This window comes from Antennarius striatus, chromosome 7 (genome assembly GCF_040054535.1).
Source record: "Antennarius striatus isolate MH-2024 chromosome 7, ASM4005453v1, whole genome shotgun sequence".
Taxonomy (NCBI): Eukaryota; Metazoa; Chordata; class Actinopteri; order Lophiiformes; family Antennariidae; genus Antennarius; species Antennarius striatus.
Window position 1 is genome coordinate 9,241,173 of NC_090782.1, and position 24,453 is coordinate 9,265,625.

A 24,453-nucleotide genomic window follows, 5' to 3' on the forward strand; every position below is an offset into this window, starting at 1 on the left:
ACATTTTTTTCAGTTTGTCCCAATTTTTATTATGTTACAGGTATACCAAAGTATACCTGGCCCTCATCAAAAGAACTTTACAGGCACTGTCCTTTATAATGGTTAAATATCTGTTTTGTCAAGGTGCACACACAGGGAGACACAAATGTAAACACATTCCAGCTTCAATAGATCAATATTCAGAACTGGATTCACTCAACCCATAACCAGATATAGTCCATTCCCTGATAAACATTTCTACTTATCCCCCAAAAGAGAAGGCAATACATGTTCTTGTTGATTGCTCATATCCATTTTGTCAAGCAAAGATCAATATACTTTTATAGGAATTTCCACCTCAATGCTTCTCACAAGCAAAATGCCACATCATCTACAAATTCTATTGTTGTCACCAGAGCATCTGTATTCACCCAAAACCACAATTTAAAGCAAAATGAATATTTTATTTTTTCCCAAAACTGCACTGTAACTCAAAGTACAGTTAGAGAAAAGTCAGCTATATATATAATCAAATGATGTCATTCAAAAAGCATTCGTAAGTTGAGAAGTGCTCCTTTGGGGTAAAAACATGCATGTAGAAGGGTTGCTGAATCAACCATTCTGAAATCACCACAAACTCAAATTTACATTTCTGCAGTTTGTATGATGGGCTGTATCACACACAAATGGACAGTATCCAAACACCCTGAATGCATCACTAACATTGCATACGGCCTCAAGTCAGTAAATTAAATTACTACAATCACTTTCTGCATATCTCCAAGAAACTACAGATGTATCCAGTAGGATCAGTCACCTGACCATCAGCCTCAGACTCTGGATGAGTATGAACTACGTTGACACGCCTTCCAAAACGAGCGTTACATGCATGCTAGCATATACGTGCACGACACGTGCACGCAGGTTAAATATATAAAAATAGCATTAATATTTGTATTATTCTGGCTATCAGTCAAAAATAATGTGTAATTACACACATATACGACCAAATACCACACACAAAAACTTTTAAAACGTGATTTACGCACACGGGTACATACACTCATCGCGCACAAAAACTAGCATCAGTACTGGTTATTATTCTTGCTGTCAAAAACCGTGCAGTGACGCATCGCCTGTCTGACAACTTTCTGTTAAAGCCATGTTAGATTCGTGACGTATTAACACACTTACCTCGGATTTCACCACAGGAATGTGCTTTCAGCCACAACAGAAACAGAACTTCCGTGTCCGCTGCTCTTCATCCAACTTCTCTCCGTGACTCTAATGAGATGCGGACGTCTGATGAGTTGACTGGCAGCGCCGGCAGTCGCGCGCGTCTGAGCGTCACGTGCCTGTCACGTGTCAGGGGACTGTCTCCCTGCAGCCACACTGATCACATGACAGCGGACTGGCTCCCTGCAGCCACACTGATCACGTGACAGCGGACTGGCTCCCTGCAGCCACACTGATCACGTGACAGCGGACCGGCTCCCTGCAGCCACACTGACGCCTTGAATACATGAAGGAGTTCAGGAGGGAAACCAGGTCTGGTAGCCCAACAGCTACATGACCTCTGAATGTATGCTCACAAGTTAAACGCGGTCTTGTGGTCTGTGTAATATTGTAAATTCTGTGATTGTATGACAGCAGATAGTAGATAATTTCTGCCCAGGATTAATAAAGTAAATTTATATACTTTATTAATCCCTGTAGGAAAATTATTAGTAGCACAGTATAGACCCCACTATTAGTTCTGGTGTTATGCATACAGGCCCGTAACACTCAGACACACAAGGGGCCTTCCTGCATTCAGTGACATCTCCCGCCGTCAGCTCACACTCAGAAGTGACCGCCAGTCTCTCACAGCGGAGGGGGGGAGCGGGGGTGGGGGAGGGGCGGCGGCAGCTCCACACCGCAGGTCAGGACAGCAGAGTCAGGGGAGGCCAGACAGAGGAGCAACAGGGAGGGACAAGGATATTCCTAAACACGGTAAAAAGTAGTGCTGTCAGGCGATTACAAAAATAATCTCATTAATACCAGGATTTGTAATTAATCTAATTAATCACATTTTAATCTCATACCTGCTAAAGGCCCCCAAATAAAGAATTTGAATTCTAGGACATTACAAAATTGTAGCGCATGACTAATCAATAGAATACACCAAGAAGAGATCACGTGTACAACATTCCAAGCATGAAAACCCTCTCTCAAAAAAATCATCCCTGCAAGAGAGGGTTAATAAAGCCCTCTCTAACAACCAACAGCTGGACATCCTGAACCCCCACATCCTTCTCGTCAGTTACCTGTCATTTTATTGAAGACGATAAAATGGTGTCCTGCCTTCTGAATTGTTTTGAGTTCAGTGACAGACACACATCTGAGAACTTAGCAGGGGAACTGCTCAGAGTGGCAAAAGAGTGGAATGTTATAAACAAAGTAGGTGGTTGTGTTATTGACAATGCAGCGAACATAACCAAAGCAGTTAAAACCCTGAAATGAACCCAGCACAATTATGAAATGTCTTGCACACACAATTAACCTGATTGTGAGAGATGCTCTGAAGGTGATGAAGCCTGCTGTGGAGAAAGTCAATAGTGGAATATTTCCACAGGAGCACAACAGCCACACACAGGCTCAAAATAACACAACGACAGATGGACATGCCTGAGCTGAAGCTCAGAGAAGATTGTATGATAAGGTGGAACTCCACCTTTCATATGATAAAACGGATTCTGGAGTCCAAGGATGCAGTCATCTCTAACCTAGCTGTTATCAATGTACCGGTCGATCCTCCGAGCCAAGAGGAATGGGAGGGACTGCAGGAGGCATGCACTGTTCTGGAGCAATTTGAGGAGGTCGCTGTGGAGATCAGTGCAGACAGGTGCAGTATACAAATGTTGTTACATTATTATTAGTATTATTATTATTAGTAGTAGTAATTGTTGTTGCATTACTGGAATAAAAGGCTGAGTATACATGAAATAATTTTAATACACCTGCACATAAAACAAAGCGTAATATTAACACCCATTGTTTATTCTTTTTCAGCTATGTTACAGCCTCCAAAATGTTAATCCTGCGCAGGGTTCTGCAGAGAGTGACAGCTCAGAACCAGACCAGCGTAACCACAGCATGTGAAAGAGCTAGTAGAGGCTCCCTGTGCATCCATGGACAGAAAGTTCCATAGAATGGAATATAACACTGTTCTGTCAGAAACCAACATTCTTTATCCAAGATTCAAGAAGCTGACCTTCAATGACACTAAAGCAGTTGATGAAGCTATTCAGAGAATAACTGCAGCAGCAGCAAGGTTCAACCAGCCAGCTCCACTTCCAGGGGGCCAAGATGGAGCAGAGGATGAGCAAGAGGGGCCACAAGCATCTGCTGTTTGGAGATTCTTTGAAGAAAGAGCAAGTGAAGACACTACAAGAAGGAAGCCTTCAGCAGATGCAATACTGGAAGTGAGACCCTACCTTGAGGAGCCCCTTTGCCAGTTACGTGCAGATCCACTAAACTGGTGGGAAAACAAGGCTTCACTTTGCCCACACCTCACACACGTGATGACATGGAGACTGTGCATTGGTGCAACGTCATTTCCCTCCCAGAGAATTTTCTCCAAAACCAGGCAGATCATGACTGACAGAAGAAGCCGAATCAGTCCCTCAAAGCGGACACACATGGTGTTTCTGAATGCCAATCTTCACTAAACACATTATTTGGATGCTGATCTTTTTCTTTTGTTTTACATATTTTCATTTATATTTTGTTGTGTTACGAGTTTTTAAGGGATTCTGTGTTGTTTGACTGTCGATTTGTTTTATATAAAATAAGTTTTAAGTTTAAATTCATTTAAAGTGCACTGTAGAGTGAAAAAAATAAAGGCATACTTATATAATAAACATATATAAATAAAAAGTATAACGAGATTTTTACATTATTAATTCATTTGTACATAATTTTACATTATAATTTTATATTATTGGTATAATATATTGATGAAAGCAACAAAAAAAGAGCTGGAATTCCCATCACTTAAAGGGACAGTAAAGTTAATTTTAAGTGACATATATGTTATTCATCATTATGAAAAATAGAAGAACATTTTTTATATCTGTATCATCATCCGTTTGGTCAAAAAAAGCTTAAAATCTGCACTGCAGCAGCTTCCGCATTCAGTGGTCACGTGGGCGTCATACGTCACTGGGGCCAAACATAGCTTAGCAGCCATAAGAAACAATGCAATCCACGTCGCGATTAACTCCAAAAATATCATGGTTACCTGCATGGTGAACGGTTGTGTCAACAGACTTGACACAACAGACGCGACTTTCGAATAAATTCACTGTGGAATGAATAACAACTAGAGTTGTTATTCATTCCACACAGTCCAATAGTAATAAATGCAGTTAGCTCAATGCTATCAAAATATGTACAATCTCATTGATGGGCTAGCGCATTAGCATTTTTAGCGCGATACCTTCCCAGAAGGTATTCTAAAGAACGACAGGTCCTTGTCTTCGCGTCTTTTTGCTGTTCTGTTGACACAACTGTTCACTGCGCAGGTAATCATGATATTTTTGGAGTTAACCGCGACGTGGATTGTATTGTTTCTTATGGCCGCTAAGCTATGTTCGGCCCCAGTGACGCCCACGTGACCACTGAATGCGGAAGCTGCTGCGGTGCAGATTTTAAGCTTTTTTGACCAAACTGATGATGCTACACATTTAAAATTTATTTTTTCTTCTATTTTTCATTATGATAAATAACATATATGTCATTTAAAATTAACTTTACTGTCCTTTAATAACTTTCATTTTCTGGCGCTGGTTGTGAGCTCTTATAAGTTGACACTAGTTTAACAAGTTAAGAAAGTTTTAAATATTGAAACAGCAAAATTATAACTTCTAACCATTAATGTACCTGCAGCGTTTGTCTTTCTCCCCATGTCCCCTCTCGCGTTGCCCGACTGGCTTTCTGTAACACCACTTTAGGGAGACAGATAGGCTGCGCGCGGTTCACAGATAGGCTGTGCGCCTATTTACAATCAGGTCCTTTCGAAACTCCAAAAAAGATTGTCTCAGCAGATTAACCCAGGTGATGTGTCTCATGCTAATGACCCTCAATAGCATACAAAGGCTCGGTGAAACTAGCATTTCAACATTTTTGTTTATTTATCATCTATCTATCCATCTATCCATCCATTGGTCTGTGTCTGTTTCAACAATGTCTGCATTTTATATAAAACCACTGCGGAGGATTTATTATTAGACAACAGTTGTCCTGGCAACATTAACAATTATCGAGCAAATGAAGACCGGTCTGTGAAAATATTGTCTTAGATGAAACCGGTCAGTGGCGCAAAAAAGGTTGGGGACCGCTGCTCTAAAGCATAAGCAAGAGATCCATGTATTGTGGTTTTGGGGCAGCAGTTGCTCAGTGGTAAAGCAAGCGGTAGAGCGGGTCGTCCAATGTTCTGAGATGGGGGTTCAGATTCCCGCTCGTGCCCAAAAACACCCAAAGTGTGAGCTGATGGTGGGAGGTGTTAGCTCACGTCTGGAGCACTGCTGAGGTGCCTTTGAGCAAGGCGCCATCATCTTAGAAGTTGCGCATTGGATGCGCACCACGACGGAGCTGCCCGCCACTCTACCTCCCTCTCACCTGCATGCCCAAAGGCCCCTTGTGTGTGTTACAGGCCTGTACACACTATTTAGATGCATGTAACTACTAACCTGTGTGTAGAGTGGAGTCTTAATTTCCCTTTGGGGATTAATACACTTAATAAAAACTTTTTTTTTTAAATTAAAATGAAAACCTTTTCATGAGAGTTCTAATGAAACATTCAACCAGCTATCCACCCATCTATCTATCATCTGCCCATTTATCTATAATCCATTCATCCATCCATGTATGTGTTTTAAAAATCATGATCATCATGCCCGGCAGTTAACAAAAGAAAGCGGGCCAACCTTAGCTTGTAGCTAGCTAAAAAGCTCTGAAGCACAGGCAATAGATCCATTTGAAGTTGTGGTTAAACATGTGCTGCAGAGGTTTATTGAAATATCCATCCATCAATCCATCCATCTGTCTATCATTGTCATTTAACAATCATCATCATGACCAGCAGTTAGCAATACAAGCTAATGCTAACGCTAGCTAACGTTAGTTAACATTAGCTAACATTAACATTTGCTTCAGAGTTGGATTAAACACAATGGCATAGAAAAACTATCAATGTACAAATGTCATCCATCCATTCATCCATCTTCTGTTTATCTATCATCCATCCATCTATCAATCCATCCATCCATTCATCCATCCATCCAATGATCATCAAGACCAGCAGTTAACAATAGAGTGCTAACACTAGCTTGTAGCTAGCTAACATAAAGCACAAACAAGAGATCCATGTATTGTGGTTAAAACATTTGCATGAGCGTTCCATTGAAATGTCCATCCATCTTTCCACCCATCCATCTCTACATTTCTACTGAAATATCCATCCATCTGTTTATTTTTATGTCATTTAACTATCATCATTATGACCAGCAGTTAGCAATAAAAGCTAATACTAATGTTAGCTATTTCTAGCTAACGCTAACGCTAGCTAACGCTAGCTAACGTTATTTAACGCTAACGCTAGCGCTAGCTAACGCTCGTTAGCTAGCGTTAGCATTAATGTTGGCATTAGCTACCGTTAGCATTAGCTAACATTATCTAACATTAACATTTGCTGTAGAGTTGGATTAAACACAATGGCATTGAAAAAATATGTCCATATATGCAGCTCAGCAGCACTTCCTGCTTTTCCTGCTCTTGCAGGAAGTTGGGATACACACTTCCTGGAGTGTGTGTGCGATGCAGTACCATTTCCTACCACCAGGGTGAAAATGCACACACACCTGTACCCAACTTTTGCTACCTTATGGGACATGTCAAAAAAAAGGCAGGGGGCATATCAGGAGTGTCCCCTGAGCCTTTTGCAATGAAAAACCTTGTGGGGCCCACCATTTTGGGGTGCCTAAGGTCTTTGGGCCCCACAACGTTGGTCTAATCCAGGTCTGAAATCACCCTAAGGTAATATAAGTTAGTTCACACACACACACACACACACACACACATTTCAGATGTGGGAAAACCAAAACCAAAAAAAGAAACTCAGTGTTTTTAACTCACCTGAGGGTGTGTGTGTGTGTGTGTGTGTGTGTGTGTGTGTGTGTGTGTGTGTGTGTGTGTGTGTGTGTGTGTGTGTGTGTGTGCGTGTGTGTGTGTGTGTGTGTGTGTGTGTGTGTGTGTGTGTGGTTTAATGTGTGTGAGCCCATTCTGCGGTTGTGAATTAGCATGCCTTGGTACAAACATGCACCCCACTTAAAGCTTGTTGGAGGTAAGGGGCCAATTAATGGTGGATGCCGTTAAGTCATTTTAGAGGCATCGCTGGAGTTTTAGGGGAAGTAAGAAAGATGGCCGCCTGCAAGGTGCTTTGATAGTCCCTGACAGCACTAGTGCTTTATAGCTAGCAGTTGGTCCAGGTGTTAGCAGCACATGCACACACACTCCGCCTGCCTCATTAAGGTCGGCCCTAACAGGAGGGCTCTTTGTGGTTTGGAACACAGTCTGACACAGTGTGTATTTTCAGCCCGTGTGAACACACATTAAACTGCGAGCTGCTTGCCTCGAAGGGAGGGAAGAGAGGGAAGGAATGAGGGATTGGGAGGCTTCTCATGTTCAGGCATTACCATTTGTTGTGGCATATAAAATACACCCAGAAACAACTGCCGCTTTTATAGTTTCACTTCCCAATGGAAGACAAACTTTTACTGTCCAGTTTTTACAGTCATCACCGACACCAAATCTGTGTTGTTATGTGAGTGACCTTTTACTGGGCTGTATTTCCTCTTTTGTTCCTAAACCTGGGTGTTTTGCATTAGCATGACCACTGATCATGTTTTTTTTACAATGCAGTGTTTAACACATGGTCTGGTGCAGGACGTCCACATGTTAGGTGTCTGGATCAGATAAGTGGAAGTCAATTGTTGTGTTACAAAAATATGAATTGTTCACGTCTCTCTGTCGTTACGTCTCAATTCTCTGAACTTGGCAAAAATACAAAAATATATCTTAATGTTCCTTGAGCAAAATACAGAGGAATGAATCCTGATTAAATGTGCATCAGGTCAGGTCATCAATAAGTGGCTTAACAAACGATAGGAGGGAAATGATATAAGGTATGAGAGGTGGCGAATAAGAAAGATCATGAGATTATCGGTTTTGGAGGGTGCAGCCTGTCCTCTCCTCTTCATCCCCCCTATTATAGGACCGTCTGAGGCCAACATTCATCTCAGGTCATCCATATCTAATGCTGTGGGACCTCTGCTGGCACAGGATTACAGAACAAAGGTGTACCCTCCATTCATGTGCTACACTCTCTCCCCAGGTTTGCTAATGAACATTACAGACTGGTTCACTGAGAAGCTAAAGACGCTCACCGCAGACGTTCACTCCCTCCTGGGGTTTCCTGTTGATCCACAAAGAAAGTGCTTCTCTGCTCAAACAAATTGTTTTCTTTTACAGGTCTTTCAGTTTTTTTGAGTCTGTCTTCTTACCGCCCCTGTAACAGGAAATGGGATGTCTCACCTTAACTCCGTCTTTGTGGTTGTGAGTGCATAAATGCTTTTTTTTTTTTTTTTAAGAGATTGTGCAATGCCACAATAAAGATCCAGCTCAATGTAACTTTTCTGTTTACACTGAACAAACCAATGTTGGCATAATGCTGCTCCAGCGTGTGGCTTTTGAGAGCATCCTGGTGGTCGACAGACTTGACACAGTATTAACAATGAAAAATAAAAATTAAAACAACAATTTTCTTTCCCAATACATGGAAGTTGAGACTCCTGGAGCTCCTGCTGCCTCTTTAGTTTGAATGCAAGTGATTTATCCGTTTTTCAAGTTAGGTACTAACTACATATAGCCTCATCTGAGTCGCTTATGAAATTGTCTGGTTGTGGGTTTTACGCTTAACTTGAGATTGTCAAAAATTAACATTTTCACTCCTGTCAATAACGTCATGAAATACCAGGGAAGACAGTGTTAAAGAGCATACAAATACAAGCTTATAGTGCTTAAACTAGCACCATTTACAATCTGTACTGAAAGTTGTGAGCCTTATGTGTCAAAAATCAGGGTTCATTTCAAATAATAAAAATATATTCATTTAATACCATCATGCTTCAAATTGGAGACAACAAGTGAGCAAATCTTACACTAATTTATAAAAGATGTATAGAAATTGATTTGTGTTCTCACTAATATTGAGCAGGTTTTATTCAATCTGTACATTTACAAAAATAACAATGATTTCACTCTGTGAAATACGTTATGATAAAAGATTATTTGGACTACTTATATTCGGTGAGATTATTTCAGCCACAGCCCAAGACACTATTCTTAACATATTATCTATTCTAAGGGCAGAAACAGGGAGTAAAAACTTAAATGAATACTTACATTGAAAAATATGCAATGATTCTTCAGAACTCATGTAGAAAAGATCATCTGACATGAAGATGCTGAGTGTCTGAACCAAACATAAGCTCTCTGTCTGCTCAGATGCCCGCAGAACTTTGATCAGTATGAATGTGTCTATTTGTGTCTAAAACGTCTGACAGGAAGTCCTGCCAGGGTTCTACATTTGTTGAGGCAGTGAGTTTTCAGGATGTGGTTATTCCGAAGGAATTGGCTTTCAAATGATACAGTGTGGCACAGAGGGCCTTTGTTTGTCATTAGTCCTTTTTTGATGGATTCTGAATGTTGTACCTATTTGAATTCAGATGTGAAAATACATACTTCTACTGGCAAAGTTGAAAGCAGTTAATGATACCACAACATTATTACAATCTGACCAAAAGCACACATCACTGGTGAGACATCAGGAAGATTAGGCTAAGCAATGGTATCAACTTGAATAGTTGTGATATATTTCACCTTAAGTCTTACTGACAGATTCTACAGAAGCATCTCCGCTGGCGCGTCGTCTTATTTGTATCTACGTGTGTGGGAGTGTGTGTGTCTTGATTTAGAGGGGAAGCATGGTTTGGCAAAGCTCTTGCGAACATGCAGCAACATGACATATAGTTCCTCCTGCATTCTCACAAACCACAATGAAGCAGCATTAATGATAAGCACCTGGATTCCCACAAGGGCCCAGTTAGGCCCAATTGGCGGTAACTGATAAATTGGGATGAGTGGGAGCTCATGAATGACCGCTTTTCACATCAAATAGAGATGAAGAGGTCCTTTATGCTGGTAGTGTGTTCACATGAGTGGAGACCACACGCTTGAAAGCAAATGAGATTGAAAAATAGAGAAGGACAGTGTCTTTCCCAGACGGTCCATGAGAATCCAATACACTCCCACGCGTCCCGGCTTGTGTGTGGCCACCGCACACACACACACACAAGCGTTACACGCCACATGTGTCCATGTTTATCCCCTCCTCGCAACATCAACCCTTCGCTCTCTCGATATGGGCCACACTCCCCGCCGACTTTGATGCATTTTTTACTTGATGTGTACGACAATAATCTTTTTCACCCCTCCAAAGAGCAGGCCATGGGAAGAAAGGCCCTGCTCTCAAGGCTTTGCTTCATCTTTTGCCCCGGCTCTCCAGCGAGACAAAATCGCTTCGCCGGCTCCACAGTGTAGTTCAAATACAACTGAAAGGAGACGGAGACCAAATCCCTCTCATACACAACAAAACAACACTGTAGTCTTTTCAGTGTGACTGCCCACAAGGAAAGGACCTTTTCTGTCTGTGGTGGACACAGTGTCTATGTTTCTATCCACTCCCCACAGATGTTGACACTGTTTGTTGCGGGTTAAGATGTCTTCTAAAGACCATTGTTCCCCTTGTATCGTCTATGTTATTGAGTTTTTCCTGTTTTTCTAGGTGACAGCCGGAGGTAGAGATGGGAAAAAGTGACCGGGGATCTCCGGATGGCCGTCAACGCTCCAGGGGGTCTTTCTGCCCAGGGAGACCCCAGCAAAAGATTTCATTATGGCTAGCAGCAGGCAGCCGCAGCGGGCTGTACGCATGGAAGTATTGTGTTGCCGACTAGACCGAGTCCCTCTCCAGAACAGGGTCAAAGGTCGGCCCCCCTGTGGGTTGTTCTATACCTGCCTTGCCCTGTCTCCCCCTTCCAAACTCACAAGCAGGCAGGGACACAGCGACGTACAATGGAAACCAGTCAACACACTACTAAGGAGACTCTTTAGATTGAGAGGTAGCAGAGCGGAGAGACTAATTCAGTGCACTCTTCAGTTTTCGATGAATCACTAATTTGATTAACGGACCCAGGAGAGGGAATAACGAGCGAGGCAGGTCAGAGGCTCCTCTCTGCATTCTACAAAGCTTCATCTCTGCACTTTTTTGCAGGATAAAAAACTTCTCGTGGACTAAAAAACAAAAATAACTTTTGATGCCATCTCAGTTAATCTCTTTGTTGATGTGGGACTGAGTCATAAGGTGGTGTTCATAGGACATTCATGCATATGTGTTTGTAAATATGGGACAGGATGGTGAAAGAACATGTAAAACATTTGCTGAGGCAGATTCTGCCCCTACCGCCTTATCTTGACACACCTGTGCATCGACGGAATGTTTGTTCCAATGCCTCCATCAGCACATCAAACACAAACATACTGCTCTGCTCAGTGGACTTCTATGGTATACAATACTGAAGTTCCTGTCCTCCTCTAAATATTGTAAATTCTATTAATGAAAAAAAAAATTTTCTCTCCTTAACTTTGGCTCAAGTTAAACTTTCAAAGAGTTTGCCATTTTTTAGTGTGCAGTTTATGACGGAGGATTAATGCTGCTAGTCATCTCTGATTGGTGCTGTCAGTGGTGATATATGAGTGTGAAGGGGCATCTCTGACCTCAGATTAACAGTACATTAACTCTCCCCTTAGACGAGGCCACCGTGCCTCTTAAACCCTGACCCCTGTCCTCTCACGCCACCACAGGGGGTCTGCAGATGCCACTCTCCCCTCCAACCTCTGCTAGATGCCACATTGTGTTGCCTGAGAACTATTGTGTGCAGTGTTAAATAATGTGCTTTTTAAATTTCCCCAGTTCTCATCCTTACTCCCAGAGAATGTCCACTGCTGCACGGGTGGAGCTGCAGGGAGTGCACAGAGTGTCGTCCCAGAGGGGAGCTTGACCAAAACCTACAGGTAGCATTCATGGATGCCTGAAGAGTTCCTTAACCCAGTGTCCTGCTGCTTGAAATTTGTCATCCCACCCGGGGTGTCATTTTTTTTTCAATGCAGCTGCAGGGCCCCTGATGGAGATATGTTGATATGATAACTTGATTAGGTCTTGAGACGGATGACATTTTGGCAGGGAGCCAGTCAGCAACACCCAGGGTGGTAGTGACTTGTCTTCTTAACCTCTCCTTGGGAGGCAACAGTTATTGGTAGTAATTGGTGAATTAGCAGTGTTGCTACATGTTTTCTCCACTTCAGTCTCACTTCATTTGGGATGGTGGGTTACAAGATTCCAAGATTCACAAGAAGAGAGAAAACGAGTGTATATTCTTCATTCAATAATGCAGCTTCCCATGGATTCGTTTGTGTTTCCTGAGATAATTTTCTTCTCTGGACACTTCTGTATTCACCTATTTCAATATTGTGTTGCAGAGAGGAAGGTCACCTGTAGTTACTGCCCATTATCATTTTTCTCTGTCGTCATTCTGTATGTGGCTGAATGCCTATATTTTAGATAACATTACTAATGTTGCCAAGGTCTGCATTTCAAAGCTGATCTTTTTTGCCTGATAGATTTACACCATAAAACTTTAAACAGCTGAAGGTGTGTTAATATTTCATCTTTTTAAGATGGCAAAGAGAAAAAAAGTGAAATATACACAACTTCTCAGACAAGGCCAATACCTTGAGAACAAGATATACTGTTCTAAAAGTTCAATGTAATTTTATTAGATAAAGCAAAGTCAAAATATGTTTGGATTGTTTGTGTGTAAACAAGTGATCACACACACACACACACACACACACACACACACACACACACACACACACACACACACACACACACACACACACACACACACACACGCGCGCGCACACACACTAATGTAATCTGCTCAGTGATTTCAATCAATGAAAATACACGATGATAAAGTACCTTGTAGAAATCTTTGGATTGCCATGTTTTAAAATATAATTTTTCGAAACATCAAATAAAAGCCTCTCCTTTTGAGGCAAAGACTTCAAACAGTGTAAATAGAATTTAATTGATTGGCGTAGATCTGAACAAATCAGAAATTAGGGTGACTGAAGAGAATTAAACACTTTTAGTTTGTCCATTTGTCCATAAACTGAGTTCATATACCTTCTAAGATTAACAGTATACAACACCATAAAGCAAGATAGCTATGATCTGGCCGCTTCCAACGTCTCTGAGCTTACAGTAAAAGGTCGTGAGTGGTCATCTAAACAGAAAGAGGTTTACAACTAATGTAATTAGTGTTGTTTAGTCGTTGAATAACTCTATGGTGAGTATCTCCCAACAATGACTGTGATTTCTGCCACGTTGCCAGACACAACTTTAAGCTTGTTTTTATGCTTAAAAAATTGATACGTAACACAGAATGTGTTGTAATTCATGCATTGAGTCATTGAAGGTCAAGTTATTTGTTTTTACAAGCAGAAAAACATTCAGAATCTGAGAGAAATCACCAGCTCACTGTCTGTATTATGGTCACATTATAAACTATGTAAGATACCTGTCCAATCAAAAGTCAGGAATGGAACTGAAAAAAGAATAACACAAATGTGCAAAAGAGAAAACGTTATAAATCCTTGTGTAATTGTCTAGGACAGTTATTGTGTGAAAGATGCACATACATGTTATTCTCTGATGATGTACATATTTTAAAATACGTAAGTAAAATAATGCATAAAATAACTTTACCACTGGAAGATGACAATGCAGCTAGTTGTAACCTAATGTGGTTAACATAATTACAGATAAATAAACACAAAGACAATGTGCTGATAGTGAACACACATTCATCTAACACAGGAACAATCAAGCTGTGACACTCAGGGACTCATGTCTGAAGGGGACGGAGCTGAGGGACGGTTGTGGACACACTGTCCTCATGGATGTAATGACACAAAGTGGAAGTGATGAGCAACACAACAACTGCTGGACACATCTTGTAACTACAAAAACTCTTTTTCTACTGACAGGAGAACAACATTTTGAACATGTAACATAAAAAAACACAACTGCTGTAGTATACAGTATGTAAACCAATGTGCAAGGAAAACAAGGATGCTTATGCAACACAATGTGACAAATACTAAATGTAAGGCCACTAAATGTTACTACTGTTCTCCTGCTGATGATTCATATCCTCAATCTATCTTTTCCTGAATTGTTAACTGACAGTCTGTAAAGCCTGTTTGTGTTTTGAAGCATTGAAGCAGTCACTCTAGTCTTTGGAGCTTGTTGTCCACTCTGGTGACCTCTGACCCATCTCGCACTGTGGTTTTACTCTGACGTATGCAAGGTGTCACCATCTGTGCTGTAGGCTGCCTCATCCATCCCCGGCCCCCCGTCTCTCTGCAGACAAGTCCTCTGTGTCCAGGCCCACTGGGCTGGAAAAGTAGTGTACTATCCACTGTTTGGCTTCGTAAAGGTCTCAGTACTGGAGAAAGGATGCACAGACGAGTAAAAGGACTCCTGCAGAACACTTGTGCTGTGTTTTTTTTTTCTTTTTTGTTTATTGGGGGAGTTATTTGACAAATTATGCTTCAGAGAGCTCTGACTCTCTGAGCCTACGAATTAACTTGTAACCCAGCGACCTCCGACTCCATCTGTATTAATACTGAACAAAAGCTGTTTCCCAATGTGTGTGTATTTGTATGTGGCCGTGTGAACTGCCTCAAGCAACCAATTTCACATTAAACAGACAACTGGTGGTCATGAACTCTTAATGATTGAAAAACATATTTTCATTACAACAAATGAAAATATGCAATTTTAGTCTTCCTGACAAAAAAATGCCAGATTGTAAAGATGTGCTGTTTTATCATGTAAAATGTATGCCACTTGTTAATTATACATATATTTACAGAATTACATTTTTATATAAATACTAGATAGAAAATTGAAGAAGTATGGACTCTGTTGTTTGACATGCCTGTTGATATGATTAAATGTTGTACAAATAAAAGCTGACTTATTTCAGGGTAATAAAACATGAAATCAAGAAAGAAGACCATGCAGAAAAACATACAGACCAATAAAATGTTAACAACAATGTTGCATCAAATTCTTGATTTTTATTTAAGGGACAGGGGAAAGATAAGTAAGTAAAGATAAGTGTCTATTGAGGTGAATGAGGTGTGATAATAGAGTGTTTTTGGCACTTAAATTCTTCAAGAGATTGTAAGTGACGGACATCTGTCCTGAGCAGCAGTAAAAGTAATAGAAAGGTTATATGTAAAGGGTGCAGGCAAATTTCTGAACCTACAAAGGAGGGTTTAACCTTTCATCAGTTCCCTCCTAAGATTTGGTTGAAGCCAGTAGGGTTTGATTGTAATATTTTCTTGCATGGAAATTTCAAGAGGATGAAACGCTGGCAACAATCTGTCACAATGATCTACTCAATTATGCACAATGGTTGTGTACTTTGGTTTACCAGCTTTAGCGGTAACATATGTAAGCTGTTTCATTAAAGGTATTCCTATTTTACACTCCTCCCAGGATTGTGCTGTTCTTGGCTGAGACCTTAGATGTTGGATTTACTGGAGACACTCCTGCAGTTTGGGGGTCAAAGCCTCTAAAGCTCCTATGTGGGATTGTAGTTTTCACCTTTCACATCTGTTCCAGCTGTTCCTTCAGCCCCTGGTGTTTCTCCAACTTTTCCTGCTTCCTTTTATGATTCATCTGTCAGCTGGGATTGTCACAACGTCTCTCTTCTGTTCCTGATGAAACAACACTATGTGTTGGTTGTAAACCAGCAGCTTCTTATCAGACTGGAACTTGAAGTCCTGCAAGACCTTGGCAACCACATTCAGTGTGCATCCCTTGATGACTTCCAGATTTAAAATTCATACTTCGTTAAGATATTGCTCCACATTATCCCCTGTAACTTCTGGTTATGTTGTCAGTGTATGCTGTCCTAGCTTCTATCTTCAACCCAGCTGCTATGTGCTGGACTGTCGCAGTAGCAGACCCTCTGCTTCTGTGGATCTGGTGTTTATGGTCTGTTCTTGTACTGTTTCCATCCTGTCCTTCAGGCCTGTCTGCTCCAGCTGCGAGTAGACTTTGTTTGTCAGTGGCTTCGGCTGGCTGCCATGAAACAAATATTCTTTTAAGTAGTGAGACGTCGCCATCTAGTGGACAAAATGTGATAAAGCTTTTTCTGTTGAAAGGTCATTCTTCATACTTAACCACAGGCATGGATCTCAAAAAATAGTGACTCGGAAAGATACATGAAGATGTAAATATAGATAGAAATGTCTGTCTGTCTTTTTTTGTGTGACTGTGGTACTTTTTATAACATTATACTTACAAAAACCAGCTTGTTGGACTAGACTCCATTGGACAGGCAGACGAAAGAGCGAAGGTACCCTTTCATCTGGGGAACTTTCTTAATGCGGGGCAAGAGCAGAGCATCAACAGTTTTCTGGTCCTCCTTCCTCTGCTCCGTTAGCTGGTACTTCTCTTTTTCTGTATCAAAGATCTCTCCCTCATGGTGACAGGGGGCCTCTTCAGCTTCTTCTTCTTCAAGTAGGCATCGTTCGGAGTTTTATGGATCTTCATGCCATTGAAGATGTAGTTGCTGTTAATGGTGGTGGTGTTTGTTAAAATTGAAAGTTGAATAAAAACATAAAAATGAAAAAAAGTTAGTTAGTTAGTTAGTTATTTTCTTTGTTTGTTCGTTTTGTTTATGGATAAAATGATGACAGCATGTTATGCTTACTTCTGAAAACAACTTTTCAGATAAAGATGTGGGGGTTGTTTTTTTAAGTACCTCAAAAGTATTCGTAAGAGTAGTAAAAAGACCGAGCGCAGAAAGAGTCCGTGAAGGCATCAGCGGTCGGACTCAAGCCAGGTGGGCGTGGTCCGACACGTTTAACAGTCAGGTGGAGGCGTTTTGGCGAGAGACGCGGTGGAGACGCGTGGTTCGCGCCGAGGAATGAAGATGTTCTGGCAAAAAGCAATGGTGTATTTGTCGACAGGATGTTTATTTTGTATTGTTAGTGTTTTATTTATCCTATTAAGGATCGTACATTTGTTCTCTCCAAGCCTCGGCAAGATGATAGTCTCCAAAATGAGTGAAAACTCCATGTCTATCAATCCCAAATTTCAGTATGAAGATTGGGCTCCGACGTTTATTTCCATGAAATTCGTCAGAGCGGCCGTTCGCTCTTTGTGGCTGGCTCTCGGTCAAGAGGCTTTTGTGGGAGGAGAAGCTCCAGATACACCTGTAGTCACCATGGAGGCAGAGAAAACCAGCATCTGCAAGTACATGAGAGGTGAGGTGTGAGGATGAAGCTTTACGCATGGCTGTAGGTATTCCTCTCTTTAACATTTCTGTCTCACCATCAGGCAACAGACCTCTGGTGCTGAATTTTGGAAGTTGCACCTGACCCCCGTTTATGTTCAAACTTGAGGAGTTCAAGCAACTCGTCAAGGACTTCGGCGATGTGGCGGACTTTCTGGTGGTCTACATCGCTGAGGCGCACGCAACAGGTGGGACAGAGATGGCAGCTGGAGTCACCATTGTCCTGGAGGAGGGGGGAATTCTGCATTCATAATATAGCTGGAAAATGTAACGACTTTATTTAAAATGGTGACAAAGGATAATAATATACTCTGTAAAGCATCGTCCTCCAGTAGTTTTCCATGCGTCAAAGCAAACATAGAAAGCAAGTTTTTTAACATGTATTTAAGTCTGAGTTGTTTTATTTACATAATATGGTAATTAGCTGATTATTCAGCTCAACTGCCTAAATATTATGTATGATGGTTCTTCCACCTTCTAATAAAATCACACTCTTTATTTTCATCAGATGGTTGGGCTTTTTCCAACAACTTTGACATCAAGCAGCACCGCACCCTGGAGGAGAGGCTGTCTGCAGCTCAGATCCTGGTCCAGAAGGATCCCCTGTGTTCAGTGGTCGTAGACGGAATGAAAGATGTCACCTGCATCAAGTACGGAGCGCTGCCTGAGAGGTTTTACGTGCTGAAGGCTGGGAAAGTTGTTTACAAGGTGAGATTTGGGAACCACCAGTGCAAACCGAGAGATCAGATCTCTTTTTTTTTAATATGTGATGATTATTAAATCTCTCGTGCAATTGCGTGTTTAGGAACAATGTAAGCAGATTAAAAGTTCCTGCATTTCCTGCTGTCATGTTTGCATGAGAAGGAACAGTTAAAAACGAGTAATTGCGCGGGTGCCGGCAGTTTATATTTCCTCGTAATGTTGTTTGGCGAAGACATGAATGTGATATCACATGCATGTGATGACGATTCTCACTCTATGTTCTTCAGGGGGCAATGGGGCCATGGGCCTACGATCCACTGGAGGTGCGATCTTTCTTGGAAAAGATGAACTAAGATGGTTGTTCAAGACTCCAGTCAAGAAGGGAACCTTGTGTTCAGTGGGAGTATCATTGATTTGACACAGGGCTACGCTGTTTTTGTAATCAGACTTTAAACTTTACATTGCATGTCTAAATGTCACAATCTCACTTTTTTCTGGCGACCCTTGTATTGACAGTTTCTTAAACAAATGCAACTGCTCCAAGCTTGAGGTATTAATATCGTATTCTTTGTGAACATGTGTGAAATTTCAGTCTGTGAGCTTGAACCCTCCCCTCGGTGTTTCTTAATGACGGCTATAGAGTAAACCTTTGGCTTCTGTAGTCAGATGACATGAAACGCTGAGAGAAGGGTTTGCTGTGCGGTGTCGCACAATGTACAGGAGATGTCAGCAAATTTGTCTCAGCAATGCCTCAAATGTTATGTATGTTTAGTAATCGTCTTATCAGACATACTCCATGAAGTTGCCATGATGTTGTATCTTTCTTCTGACCAGCCTTATACCAAAATATGTAACACTACCTAAATGTCTGAAACATTCACTCTGTGCGTCTGGAATCATGTTTTTCTAATCAGTTCTTTGTGAAATAAAAAAATATATAATGGAAAATGGAGGATCTGTGTGGGGGAATTCCTTTCATTAGACTAATTCAGATGACACATGTATTCAAAAGTATTAAATTTACTGGACTTGTTGAAAGGTCATTGAAGACGTTTCACCTCTCATGCATGAGGCTTCTGTAGTTCTCCAGGCTCTGTGAACTGAAGAAGCCTTTTGGATGAGAGGTGAAATGTCTTCAACAAACTTTCTTCAAGTTGATTTGATGCCTTTAGATAACCGTGTCCGTGGATAAATAAATAACCTTCACAGACAGAATGATGTGTGACACAGTCACATTCAGTGTGTTTACTCTGGTGGTCAGGCTGCAGCATGTCTGGCAGCAAATCCAGGGTCGAAGATATGTTGTACTCAGCTCTAGACCCAACACACTTAATTTTGTAATCCATGTGAGCAACAAGGACATGGGATTTATGGAAAAGATGTTTAAGACAGTGGAATAATCCTATAGACTTTCATAATTTAGGTGATTGGGACTAATATATGGTTAAGATTTGATGATGGCACTAAAAGTCGTGACTCTTCACATGTGCTGCCCATCTTTAATTATTCTTGATACACCTCAATCCACAATAAATAAATGCTTCTGCACATTGCCTATCACCTGACAAGTATTTCCCTTAGGTTAGTAGATTTCTACCACAATTTGTACCTATCTAAATATCAGCTCTTGAATCTGCTTTATCTCCGCTTAATGGTGGCAGTGTCATGTCTCTGTCACGTCATGTCTCTGTCATGTCTACACGAGGCAGCTGTACTTCTGAGGAGGCTGAGGGCATTCAACATCTGCAGCAAGCTCCTGTGGATGTTCTATCAGTCTGTGGTCGTCAGCGTCCTGTCATTCGCTGTGGTGTGTTGGGGAGGGAGCGTGACAAAGGCGGATCTCTCCAGGTTGGAGAAGCTGATCAGGCGGGCCAGCTCGGTGGTCGGGATGAAGCTGGACCCTCTGGCAACGGTGGCAGAGAAGAGAACCTTGGACAAACTGCTGGACATCATGGACAATGTCAGCCACCCTCTGCACACTGTTACCAACAACCAGAGAACAGTGAGAAGCCTGAGCAGCCAGAGGCTGCGCCTCCCAACATGCAGGACAAACAGACTTAAGAACTCGTTCATCCCCTGAGCCATTAAACTGCTCAACTCCTCTCTCTGGGGGACATGAAGAAGAAGAAAGTCCACACAAGAGCTGAGGGATGACACAAACAATACAGCAAAAACAAAACACTATAGACATTTCACTATACCAATACTTAACTAGGCCTGTTTATTTTATTTTTTTATGCCTATTTATGATTTTCTATTTATATATTCTTGATGGGATATTTATTAATCTTTCTATTTGGCGTTATACAACTTTCTATGTGCTGGTGCTTTCTGTGTGCTTTTTCTGTGTTTTGTGTACTTACTGTGCTGTGTGCGACAGAGAAATTCACTTCCCTGATGGAACCTCCTTAAGGAATAAATAAAGTTATACTCTACTCTCTACTCTCCACCTCTCTCCTTCACCACACTGTGACAACACACACTGGTCCCCTCCTAGTAAATGTTAGACAAATAGATTCAACTAAATTATGCATAGAGGTGGTTGAACTTTGAACAGGGATCTTTCTTTGTCTGAATTGATCATATATACGTGTGTGTCTGTGTGTGTGTGTGTGTGTGTGTGTGTGTGTGTGTGTGTGTGTGTGTGTGTGTGTGTGTGTGTGTGTGTGTATTTAAATGCTTTTTGTGTCACATGTCTAATAGTTTGTTTTTCTTATTTACTAATATCATGTCGTTTCAAGGATACCCCAGCCTTTGATTTTGGGGTATCCTTGGCCTCGAAGACATAGCCCACACATAGATTGGGTCTCCAGAAGTATCCTTCAGTGGAGTACTCATTGCCATGCTGTTTGCCTTAAATCCACCATGCCAACTTTCAGTCCAAATTGTCCAGTCGGGTTGTCAGAGTTAACTGGGGTGCCGAAGGATTACATGGACCTCAAGGAAGTATTTAGTAAGGCGCGGGCCACTTCACTTCCACCTCATCGACCTTCCGACTGCGCTATTGACCTTCTTCCAGGTACAACCCCCCCTAGGGGTAGACTGTATTCTTTATCGGCACCAGACATGAGGGCCATGGACACCTACATTCAGGAATCACTGGCAGCAGGCCTCATTCGCCCCTCTTCCTCTCCTGCGGGGGCGGGGTTTTTATTTGTAGAAAAGAAGGATAAGACACTCCGACCTTGCATTGACTATAGAGGGTTATGAGATAATGTCAAGAACCGTTACCACCTTCCACTCATCTCTTCTGTGTTTGAGGTTTTAAACAAGGCGACCATGTTCAGTAAACTAGACTTAAAAAATGCTTATCAACTAGTCTGTATCAGAGAAGGTGATGAGTTGAAGACGGCGTTCAACACTCCTAGTGGCCACTATGAGTATTTGGTCATGCCTTTCGGCCTAACAAATGCCCCAGCTGTTTTCCAGGGGCTAGTCAATGATGTACTTCGTGATTTTGTTAATGTCTGTGTGTTTGTGTATTTGGACGATATTTAGATTTTTTCCAAGTCTCCACAGGAACACGTGATGCACGTATGCCAGGTGTTGCAAAGACTTCTGGATCATCAGCTTTTTGTTACAGCTGAAAAGTGCGAATTTTCTTGGTTTTGTCATTGGTGTTGGAAAGGTTTCTATGGACCCGGCTAAGACTTCAGCGGTTACAGCCTGGCCCACCCCTACTTCACGAAAGGAGTTGCAAAGGTTCCTGGGCTTCGCGAATTTCTACCGGAGGTTTATTAAGAACTACAGTTCTATTGCAGCTCCACTTACAGCCCTCACATCACAGAAGGAGCTCTTCAGGTGGTCTCAAGCAGCAGAGGAAGCCTTCAAGGAGTTAAAGTTCAGGTTTGCCTCTGCTCCCATATTGATTTTTCCCGATCCCTAGGGGCGGTCCTGTCTCAGCGGTCAGCCGAGGACCAAAGGGTCCACCCCTGTGCCTTTTTCTCCCTCAAGTTGACATCTGGAACCGGGAACTACTTGCGGTGAAGCTGGCCCTCGAGGAGTGGAGACACTGGTTGGAGGGGGCGGAGCAGTCTTTCGTAGTTTAGACTGATCACAAAAACTTAGAATATATTCGATCTGCCAAGAGGCTAAACTCTTGACAAGCCAGATGGGCACTATTCTTTAACCGTTTTAACTTCTGTCTCTCTTACCGCCTAGGATCCAAGAACATGAAACCTGATGCCCCTCTCCCAACAGTTCCAGTTGGACGATCCTCCAGCTTCACCTAAAAACATCCTCCCTGATTCCTGTGTTATTGGGGCCGTAACCTTGGAAGTAGAGGATCAGGTAAAGAGTTCCCTGAGAGAACATCCTACTCCTAGTGTTTGCCCAGATAATCGTTTGTTTGTTCCTGTCAGTCTCTGCTCCCAGGTCCTGCAGTGGGGACATGATTCACGTCTGGCATGTCACCCGGGGGTTCAATGCACCTTGGCTTTACAACGGCAACGGTTTTGGTGGGCATCCATGGAGGATGATGTCAAGGAGTTTGTTGCTGCTTGTCCTACCTGTGCGCAGCACAGGAGTTCAAATCTCCCTCCCTCTGGACTCCTCCATCCATTACCTTTGCCCCGTCGCACCTGGTCGCGCATGTCTCTGATTTTGTCACAGGCCTGCCGTCCTCTGAGGGTAATACGGTTATCGTGACAGTAATCGATAGGTTTTCCAAGTCTGTTCACCTGCTACCTCTTGCCAAGCTACCCACAGCCAAACAAACTGCAGAGTTATTGCTTTTTCATGTGTTCCGGTTACACGGTTTGCCCAAAGATGTGGTTTCTGATCGTGGGCCACGGTTTACTTCGCATTCTAGCATGAATTTTGCAACCTGCTCTGGGCTAAGGTAAGCCTGTCGTCTGGATTCCACCTGCAGTCTAACGGTCAAGCCGAGCGCATGAATCAGGAGATGGAAACCGAACTGCGCTGCCTGCCTTCTCGCAATCCGTCCTCCTGGTCGAAACAGCTACTCCCGGTGGAGTATGCCCACAACACCTTGCCCTGCTCTGCCACTGGTCTTTCTCCGTTTCAGTGCTCTCACGGTTTTCAACCTCCACTGTTCCCTGAACTGGAACAGGAGGTTGGAGTCCCGTCAGTACAGACTTTTATGCGTCATTGTCGTCGCAGCTGGAGACAGGCCCGAGCCACCTTGCTCCGCTCTTTGGACCGTTGTCAACGGTCAGCCAATCGGAAACATACTCCTGCTCCCCAATATACCCCTGGTCAACGGTTTTGGCTGTCCACACGGGACCTTCCTCTTCAGGTCGAGTCCAGAAAATTGGCTCCTCGGTTCATTGGGCCTTTTCCCATTGCCAAGGTCATCAACCCTGTGGCCCTACGTCTACAGTTCCCCGCTCCATGAGGATACACCCCACTTTCCATTTTTCCAGGATTAAGCCGGTGAAGCGAAGCACAGTCCATTCCAGCCCCCCTTCAGACCCCCACCACCCCCCTGACTCATCGATAGTGCCCCAGCCTACTCAGTGCACCGCCTTCTCCGGTCTCGATGTCGCGGAAGGGGTCTCCAGTACCTTCTTGACTGTAAGGGGTACGGCCCGAAGGAACGGTCTACGGTCCCGGCTCGGAGCATCCTGGATCCATCTCTGATTGGGTATTTTCTTCGGGACCACCCCGATCAGCCTGGAGGGACGTCAAGGGACGTCCATAGAGGGGGGGGGGGGGTTCAGTCACATCTCATGTCTAATATTTTGATTTTCTTATTTACTAACATATCAAGTTGTTTCAGATCCGGTTCCTTGTTTGCAATCAGTTCTTTCCCGTCACCTGTCTTCTCTCCTCACACCTGCAGCCACTCCCCAATCTGCCTTGACCCTTCATATGCCAGCTCAGCCTTCTGCTCTCTGCCAGATTGTTAGTGCTCGTCCTGACCTTCCAGCGTTACCTTTTGCACATTCGGATTGTGTGTTTGACTCTGCCTCTGGTTCAGGGAAAGTAAACTTACCTCCCAGTTCTGATGACAGTTAAGAATAAAACCAAGTCACAAAGACACGTTCATGCACATTCATAAACTGAAAATGGACAGATGAAACAACTGCAGTTCATAACACAGAAATGACGACTGCTCACACTTGACTAGCTTTTGTTTATGCCAGTTAAAATATAACCTATTCAAGTCATCACTGCATTTGCTTTATAAACTCTCTGCCATCAACATGAA

The 24,453-nt window shown here is 42.5% G+C and overlaps 1 long non-coding RNA gene and 1 pseudogene across 1 annotated transcript; both read left to right on the plus strand.

The window, feature by feature from the left end:
• The first annotated feature begins 1,903 nt into the window (after positions 1-1,903).
• On the plus strand, positions 1,904-3,912 carry LOC137599248 (uncharacterized). The gene is made up of 2 exons (XR_011036775.1): positions 1,904-2,863; positions 3,031-3,912. It is a non-coding gene; the product is annotated as an uncharacterized lncRNA (long non-coding RNA).
• A 13,298-nt stretch (positions 3,913-17,210) lies between these two features.
• On the plus strand, positions 17,211-19,192 carry LOC137599096 (type I iodothyronine deiodinase-like; annotated as a pseudogene).
• Positions 19,193-24,453: the final 5,261 nt, after the last annotated feature.